Here is a 9,835-nt window from a genome sequence, read left to right on the forward strand (position 1 = left end):
AAAAAAAAAAGATTAAAAGGAAGTCCTGAGAAGGGGGTGGCCCGTTAGCATGTGTTCAGTTGGCAAGAGGAAGAGCTAGCCAGCGGCTTCTGCTGCAACAAAGCAAAGCTCATACTTTGTGTATCCATATCTGATACATATCTGAAGTTGTCAATGGCAGAGGCTCAGACCTTCTGAGCGTCCAGAGGCTTCTGAGGCTAAGAAACAGGAATGAGAGTTATCATCAGTACTGGCTCAGGGTGTGGAGGTGTGTCTTGGAGTTAAAGAGACCTGTGACCTGTCACATGGCTATCAACCACTCCGATCTCTCAGACTCATAAGTCCTTACATGAGGTGTTAGTAAAAACAGCAAATAAACAACAATGGAATCCAAGTTGGGATGACAATAAAAGTGACCTGGCTTGGTTAGTGAGGATTGATTCACTGGGACCTTATGTTCCAAACCTTGGTAAACAGTCGGTGTTTAGTTTATGTAGCCACTATCTCTCTCATCTCTTTCTCCTTCTGTTTGCCTGTGCCCTGGCAAGAGACAGACCACAAAACCCTCATAAGTGACAGCTGGGCAGCCCGGGGCCTGCAAGAGTGCTCAGCAGAGTGGATCAAAGCCCCATGCACCACCAGGCCTGACAGGGTTCTCAGCTGAAAGTCAAGGGAGGACTCTGAGGGGTGCTCCAGTTCTTCCTCCCACTCCCCTCTCTTCCTCTAACTCTACATGCTAAGCTCTTGAAGACTGGCCTCCAATCATACATTCCCTCAGTGATTCCAACTCCAAAGACAGATTGCCCTTCAAAAGCTGCTTCAAAAAGCTATCTTATTGTCTCTTCCTTTTTTCTCCTCTCCTCCCATCTCCCTTCCCTTCTTCTCTCCTCCCCTCTGCTCCCCTCACCTCACTCCTTCCCCCCACCACTTAGTATTTTGAGACAAGGCCTTACTATTAGCCCTAGCTAGTCTGGTCCTCTCTAGGTAGCCCAGGCCAGACTTGCATTTGATGTGTAGCTCAGGCTGATCTCAAACTCATGTCAGTCCTCCAGCCTCAGGCTCCATGTGCTCAGTTATAGACTCTGGCACCTTTCCATAAAGGTGCCATAACCTGTGCCCTGGCAAGAGACAGACCACAAAACACTTTTCCTTTAACCCTTCTCTACCTTGAGCCACAAAACCACTCCCCCACCTTCCTGCATCCCAGTCTCCCTTGGTTCCTTCACTGTTGCCTGGTTTTATCCCCTTCATTAATTCTCTAGCAAGTAGGGCTTACACCAGCCTTGTCTGTGCCCACATCCCAAATGCACTGCCCAGTCTCCATCAGCAAGAGACATTGCTGAATGAATCTCTGCATTTAGAAAAATTATTTGTGGGGCTCGATAGATGGCTCATCACTTAAGAGTATCACATGCTCTTTCAGAGAAGCTGGCTTCAATTTCCAGTGTCCACATGGCAGGTGATAGTTCTCTGTAACTCCAGCTTCAGGGGATCTGACACCCCCACACCAATATACATGCAGGCTAAGCACCAATGTGCATAAACTAAAAATAAATAAGTCATTTGGAGAAAAGGAAAATTATTTGTATTTTATGTGTATGACTGTTTTATGCCTGTATATATGTATAAATATGTGTGCCTGGTCCCTGAGGAGGTCAAAGAAGGCACCAGATACCCTTGATAGACAGTTCTGAGTAGACATGTGGCTGCTGAGAACTAAACCCAGGTCCTCTGCCAGAACAGCAAGTGCTCTTATCTACTGAGCCATCTCTCCAGGGCCAGATTCTAGTGAACTCTGTGAGTCGTCATTGTGAGAAATCAGATACCGCATTAAACCTAGTGTTTAAAGGACAACGCTCTGTGACATTAAGCATAGTCACAGTGCTGCTGTGACATAACCTAGCTCTAAGCTATCCTCATCACCCTGTAAGGAAGATTAAGTGGTCGCTCCTCACACCTTGGATCCCAGTCTCTGCGGACTTGCCTGTCCTGAATTCTTCCTGCTGATGGACCCGTACTCTACGTGACCTGTAGTGTTTAGCTTCTCCATGACTACATAGACAACAGTACTTCTTCCCGTTTTAGGGAACAATATTCCATTATATAGGTTGATGGTGATTTGCTCCTGCATTTACCAGTCAGCCGATAGGTGTGAGAAAGTGATAGGAATCTTGCCTACTGTGGACATACGTGTGCTGGTCATGGCTTAAAGACCTGCTTTTGAGCTGTGGGTGCAGCTCATTTGGTACAGTGCTTGTCTAGCATGTAAGAAGCTCTGGCTCTAAAGTCATCCACAGCTACAAATGAGCTTGAAGCCCACCTGGGGTATGGGAGACCCTGTCTTTAAAGGGAAAGCAGGCATTTGCTGGGGAGATGACTTAGCATGGAAAGGGCTTTGCTTGCAAGTATGAGGACTGGAATTTGGATCTCCAGAGCCTTTCTAAAAGCCAGGCAGACTCTCTGGCCACCACCACCACCACCACATCACACTAGACAAACACACAGACATGTAGGTAAAAGAGAAAGAAGAGCCTGCTTTCATATATACCCAGGAGCCAAATTGGCAATCTGGGGTTGACTTTCTGTTGAACCTGAGGAACTTGGGCAACACTATTCACATTCCCACCTACAGTGTGTCGAGACTCCAGGGTCCAACACGTCCTTTGTTGTCCAAGCCTGTCTGGGCAGTGCGATGTTGCTACATTTTTGTTTTGACCTATTTTTTGGTAAACGCTAGCTCTCGCTGTGGTGTTGAGTATCTGCTGCTCATGTGCTTGCTGCTCCTTAATGTCTCTCCAAGTCCTTTTTCTACTTAAAAAAATTACAGACTCAGAGTGGGGGCACCTGTTTAATCCCAGTACTTAAGAGGCAGAGACAGGTGGATCTGAGCCCAAGCCCAGTCTTGAGTAATAGCTGCAAGCCAGCCTGGGCTACTTTGTGAGTAATCTCATTAAACTAAAGTTTCAATAAAACAAAAAAATTATTACACTAATTTATTAGGGGGTCACACATGTATTGTGGGGTTGTGGATGTAAGAGGACAACCCTCCCCATGTGGGTTCTGGGGATCAAACTCTGGTCATCAGGCTTGGTGGCAAACCCCTTTGCCTGAGTCATCTTGATGCCCCTCGAGTCCCCTTTGCCTGCTTCTCAACTGGGTTTGTCTTTCTAAATTGAAGTGGTGATTACTTTCTTTCTATTTAGGTTAGCTGATTGGTGTGTGCATGCATTTATGTATAGGCCACATGCTTATCCGAGGCCAGAGGACAACTCTTGGGAATTGGTTCTCTCCTCCATATGTGTTCTGGGCACTGAACTCAGGCTGCCAGGCTTGGCGCCAGGCTTGGCACCAAGCGCCTTCACCCACTGAGCCATTTTCCTGGCTCATGAAGTTGTGATGTGTGTCACTATTTCCTGGTCCGTTTAAACTGTTGCTCAGTTACTGTATAGGTCAGGAACTATGTGACCTTGGAATACAGGTGACTCCAGGGCAGTTCCTGCTCACGAGGAACTCACTGTGTGAAGCACGTTTGAATCCTCGACACTGCTGGCTTCATAGGAGGGGGCAGCCATGTGCTTTGATGCTTCTCTCTGAGATGTCAGTAGCATACACACCTCCACATGAGTGGTGACAACCACAACCTCTCCATCACCAAATGTTCTGTGGGGAACAAAACTGTTCCAAAGTGCTGAGTGACTGTTCCTTGGAGACATGTTGTTGGAATACTCAACAACAGACCAAAGAAAGCATTCAGCCCAGGTCAGTCTTGGTGAACTAATATGTTTCCCAGAATTCTCTGCATGGCATGAGTAGCTCAGAAGCATGGGTGACACTCACAGAAGCTTGTAAGTTTCCTGGAGTCCTAGAAGCCTCCCTGTCCTTGCTCTGGGAGGAGAAACAACTACAAAGAGGCTGAGCAAACATAGACAGCCATAATTTCTGTTTTGAGGCATATTGTTGGATGTTGGACAGGTGGGTGAGTAGATAAATGGATGGATGCATGCATGCATGGATCAGTGGAGGAGCACATGGGTGGATGGATTCAGCTGCTTTATTTGTTGGACAGATTGCTGAATGTGTGAATGAATGGATGGATGGATGGGTGGGTGGATGGATGGACGGATGGATGGATGGATGGGTGGGTGGATGGGTGGGTGGGTAGATGGATGGATGGAAGGATGGATGGATGGATGGATGGGTGGATGGGTGGGTGGGTAGATGGATGAATGGAAGGATGGATGGATGGATGGATAACTGACTGTACTTTATAATATTTGGACATGTTCCTGAGGTTGTACAGAGGCTCCACTTTTCCTACTGGAATATGCTACTTTCACTCCCATGCATGGTAATCCTCACACTTTTAACATGGGCACACCCTGGAATGCTTTGTAAAACAGACAAGCTTACCCATCAGAATTTGATCTTTAATAGAATCGCCGGCTGATAGACCACTGTCAAGTCAGCTTCCTTGCCCTCTGAAAATCCAGATCTTACCAATCTGACAATTCCCAGAAGTTTTATTACCTTCTGCCAGCCTCTTCATTAGATGCTGACGCCATAGAGGAGCAGCATGCTAACAGCCTAGAGTCCTTTGGCTGCACTAAGTCCTTCAAACCTGGGCCCACTGTGCTTTAGAACCTCCTCTTTATTTGGACTGAGGAGATGGCTCAGTGAATAAAAGTACTTGTCATACAAGATGAGGACCTGAGTTCAAATCTATAACTCATGTAAAAGTCAGAGGCATCCCAGTGCTTCTCTGAGGAGATGGGAGATGAAATCAGGATAATCCCAGAAGCCCACCAGCCAGCTAGCCTGGTGAGCATGTAAAACAACGCCAGTAACAACAACAACAATAACACAACAAGGACTGACACCTGAGGTTGTTCTCTGACCCCCCCACACTAGCACTGATGTTCACAGGAGAGGCCCTGGGAAGGCCCAGCATTTTCAGTACAGAAAGAAAAAGAAACAGTGAGAGAAGAGAGAGAGGAGAGAGAGCAAGAGAGAGAAAGAGAGAGAGAGAGAAAGAGGAAAGTCTTTAAGAACTGGAAGACCACATAATAGGTAAAGTGTTTGCCACAAAGCCATGAGGACCTGAGTTTGATCACCAGCATAAAGAGCCAGGCATGGTGGTACACTCGTCGCCTCTGCACTGGGAAGGTAGAGCCAGAAGGATCCTAGTGCTCACTAATTGCCAGCATAGCCTGACTAGCAAGCTCAAGTTCCCATAAGAGAACAAGGCAGAGTGTTCCTAAGTAATGCCACTCAAAGTTTACCTTTGCCCTGCCCCCCACCTATGTTACACATGCATTTCTCACAAGTGTCTATGCATACAACAGGAAAATAAGTCATGGGGGAAGGGTGAAAAATCATGGCTCTTATGAAATGGAAAAAACCAAATACTTGTCATTGGGTTTAACAAGCAGATGTTACAAGTTCAAAGGAAAAGCCAGATGCAGCACAGCCGTACACGCAGAGAGAAGTGATGGCATGGATCACACGTGGATGCAGAAATGGTCCTGATGGGGCAGAACTTGCTTATCTATCAGTTTCCTGTCTCTTACAAGGCATTTAAAAAGAAAACAAGCTGGCTCGAATGCAAGGAACAAGGCTGGAATCAGATAACCCAAAGGCTAGGGTTTATGTAGGCAGGGTGTGGTTTCCAGAATGGGGAGGCTCTTGGTGGGACTGAAGCAGGAGAGTTCAGGAATGAGCAGCCACCAGCCAGGTGACCCTGGACCCAGAGCTCCACTGGGGACCACGGTGGGGCTCTGAGCAAGGCGGTGAGGCACTTTCATTAGCACTTGAAGAAGCTGCACAGTGTGTGGCAACCCATCTATCTTCTTCTGTCTTTGAGTCCAGGTTCCACCCGGGAACCAGCCAATCCTGGCCTTGTACCAAGAGCTTTTAAGACCTTAAAGCAAGCGCCTTGGGGGCAATGTTGGCGGAATGCCAGCCAAAAGAGCAAGGCACTGTCGCACAGGCAGGCCTGTTCCCAGGCAGGGACAAAGGCAGCCTCCCCACTCCTTGTCCACTGCTGTAAATAGCTCTCCACTGGCTCTGCAGGCTGAGCTCCTTTGTGGGGACAGGCTGGAAATGAACATACTGAGAAGTGTTTGTGCAAATTACTGCCTGAATGCACAGTGTACACCTGGCAGCCTGCCCCAGCCCTGTGTGCACCACCCTCCCAGGGGCTTCAAGCCAGGCTCAAAGAACAGGCACACACAAAAGCGTGGACATTGTGACCTAGGGGCAAGCTTGAGGAAGGCTTCCAAGCTGAGCTAGTAGTCAGGCTAAGAAGAGAATCAAACCTTCAAAGGACCCAGACCAAGTTTCATTATCATGGCAGTAACTCATGAACTACAAAGGGGTGAGCATCCTAAGAGCACACCCGATCCTATGCATCCCTCAAGGCAGGACTGAGCAGATTTCAAATACGGGAAACAGACTCAGAAAGTAGACCCCAGAGAGGGCTGTTCGTCCGAGCAGCGTCCACTGTCCACTAGCCACATGGGTGTGTCTGGGCAACCTCGAAACAATCTCCCCTGGTTTCAGGGGACTCATCTCTCAGTTCAAGCAAGAATGTTTCTAGTCGCTGAGAACTGGGGTGAGGCGGCCCAGTTACCACAACAAATAGAAAAGTAAAGTTAAATTAAAAAAAAAAATGAGGCTGGTGACCTGGCTCAGCACGTGAAAGGATGGAGTGGGATCCCCAGAACCTACACAGTGGAAGCAGAGAACCGACTCCTGCAAGTTACCCTCTGCCTGCCTCATAGTCGCCATGATGCCATGTGCAGCCCCAAGTAAAGCGAGTAATTTAAAAACTGTAATTAAAAATTCTGCTGTGTGGGATGATGAATGGTTGTAATCTCAGTATTCCAGAGGCGGAGGCAGGAGAATTGTGAGTTTGAAGCCAGTATGGAATATGGTTCTATCCAGCCGGGGCTGTATAATAAGATGTGGGTGGAGTGGGGTGGGGTGTATGCTGAGGGTGCAGCTCCATCGATAGAGGGTGTGCATAGCACACACACATCATTACTTAAAACAAATGAACAGCCAGGCTTGGTGGCCCACCCCTTTAAGCCCTTTATATCAGCACTCAGGAGGCAAAGGCAGGCAGAGCTTTGTGAGTTCAAGGCCAGCCTAGTCTACAGAACAGCCAGAACTATATAGTGAGACTATCTCAAACAAAACCGTCACACAAACGCTCGGGAGGAAGCTGGCGGAGCTTGGCTCCTGCATGCTGCTTTCTGAAATCTTTCCGCTACTGCCGATTCAGAGACGGATTGGTTGGCTGGTGAGAGGAATATCTTCCCCACTGAGACTGGAAACCCTTAGCAGCCGTCATGTTCTGATAGTCCCTCTTGGAATGAAGCAGGCTCAGCAGTTTACATTCTTGTTGCTTGCCATGGCACAAAAGGTCATTTGCCGTTATCCAGGTCAGCTCCCTGCATTTGTGTCCTGTTTGGTTTCTACTTTACTATTTGTGGTAACTAGTCCACCTCACCCCAGTTCCCAGTGACTACTTAGAGTTATGTGGGGGACAAACACATATATCTTGCCTTTTATATTCTAATTTTCTGGTTGGTGTTTTGCTCCCTGCTCTGTGAATGAACACTCCCTCCAATGAATGGAAAGAGAGAAGGGCTCAGGGTCCAAAGGATGTTTAACCCCAGGTCAAAGATACTTTATCCTAAGTGATTGTAGATTACACCTGGGGTTCACCAAGATTGCTAATCTTTAACTTGGGAAAGCATACACTGAAGCACAGTTCTTTGCCCCTGAGCTGACAGTCAAGTCTCTACAGAGTCAGCTAGGAACTGCAGCTGCCCCTTTCAGTTTAGGGGAGCAAGGACAACTGCAGGAGCCAGAGGCCCCTCACGTGGGAACTTATCACACATCGGCTGACTCTGGGAGCCACACCCAGGATCTGGAGGGACATCGGGCTGTGCTTTTATAGGGAGCCAAAGGGCACTTGAGGCCTTGCACCTATTAATCATTGAACCCTGTATTTTACAAGCAAGGAAAGTGAGGCACATAGAAAAGAAGAAAATGAAGCCTGAGTTATACATCCCTGAAATTCCCAACTATTTGATTAGAGTTGTACCAAGGGCAGGGCTGGCCCTGTAGCTCAGTAGTAGAGTGGCTACCACGCATGAGGAGTTGGGTGGCTTGATCCTTGAGCACAAGGGATTAGGGGACACAATAGGCATATCAGTCCAGAGAAGCACTACCACTGGTTGCTCTTTGGGGAAGGTATTTCCCCAGTCCCCTTTAAGTGAGTTTAGTACTCTGTTATAATCCTTAGTTCGTCTCTCTGTCCCTAGCAGGAGACCATGCATCTCTTAGGTTAAGATTCAACACGTCTGAGCCCTTTCTATGTCTCTAGCATAGTTCTAGGGTCAGCATCAACACCAACCGATTACTCTTAGCTGAATGAGTATGAGGCATTGTTATTTAATGCTTCTGGGATGTTTGGTGTCCTGATTTGCTTGGACAAGCTTGTTTTCTTTTGCCTTGTCTGCCTTCTTCTCCTCTTTTCTTTTTTGAGACAGAGTCTCAGGTAGCACACAGTGGCCTTAGACTTGCTAAGTAGGCAAGGCTGGCTTTGGATTCTTGTTTCTGCTGCCTCTGCCTCCCTAGTGTCAGATGAGATCATAGGTGTGAATCGCTACATTCGGGTGCTTGCCTTTCTTATGAACTTTTTACACTAAAATGGCCATCAAAGTGTAAGAGGCACAAAGACCCCATGTGCCCTTCATCGAATGGTCTTCAGGTACTTACCTTTCTTATGAGCTTTTTACACTGTTAGCCATGAAAAGGTAAGAGATACACGGAGAGACCCTATGTACCTTCATCAGCTGTTTCCCCATGACCACCATCTTACTAACCCCTAGATAACACACTAGATGAACTAGGTGATTGATATGGACACAACTGCCCTTCAGTGGGATTTCCTCCATTTACACAGATCCACTGTGCACATTTAGGTTTTTTGGTTTTGAATTTATTCTTTTCATCAAAAGAATTTCATGAATTTTTTTTTGAGTGGTCCTGGAATCAAACTGAAGACACTGTACACAATCTGCTGCTCTCTCAGTCCCCTCCCCCAGAGATTTTTTAAGCAGTTATCAATCTCATCTGGAGGCAAGTGAAACCAGAGGGCAGCACTGTATCAGGACCACCCAGAGTTCGAGTCTGCAGAAGAGGCTATGCAGAGTGAGTGGAGCTATGAGGCAAGGAGTTAAGGATGTGGCATGAAACATACTAAAATCTGCCTCCTCCATGGGCCAGAGAAGGCAGCATGGAGGACCACATGGCTTTGAGAGTGTAAACAAAGCAGCTCATGGTTTCTGCAGTTCCATCCTCCGAGTCACTCACTCCGGGGTTTTGACTTTGCTGAGCACCACCTAAACCTAGTTTATAAGTTCAAATCCCAGCTTAGCTGCTTCCCAGCAGAGAAACCTTGGTCAGGTTGAGGAACCTCTGCACACCTCCTTTGTAAAATGGGCCAGCAGTCATATGGACGCAGGAGTGTTGAGGGGTTAAAGGAGGCATTTACAGGAAGGCCTCGGGAAGCATCCTGAAGCTCAGGAATGAAATGGTAAGTAAACATGACTGCTATTTTCAGTACCCATTATTTAGTACCCATTATTTCTTTTAATTAAATTGGTCTGCTTAACTATGAGCTTCAGCTATAGGTGAGTGGTCACAGGTCTTCTGATGTTTGCTTGCTTCCTTCCTTCTCTTAGAGACAGAGTCTCGTGTAGCCTGTGCTATCCTTTTCTTTCTTAGAGACAGAGTCTGTAGCCTGGGCTATCCTTGAACTCTTGATCCTTTTGTTTCTACCTCC

General features: G+C 47.2%; 1 protein-coding gene across 3 annotated transcripts in view; it reads left to right on the forward strand.

Annotated features, from left to right (window-relative positions):
• Abat (4-aminobutyrate aminotransferase) overlaps window positions 1-9,835 on the forward strand; it is a 106,190-nt gene that overhangs the window by 5,990 nt on the left and 90,365 nt on the right. The window lies entirely within an intron of this gene.

This window comes from Mastomys coucha, unplaced genomic scaffold, assembly GCF_008632895.1.
Source record: "Mastomys coucha isolate ucsf_1 unplaced genomic scaffold, UCSF_Mcou_1 pScaffold12, whole genome shotgun sequence".
Classification (NCBI taxonomy): Eukaryota; Metazoa; Chordata; class Mammalia; order Rodentia; family Muridae; genus Mastomys; species Mastomys coucha.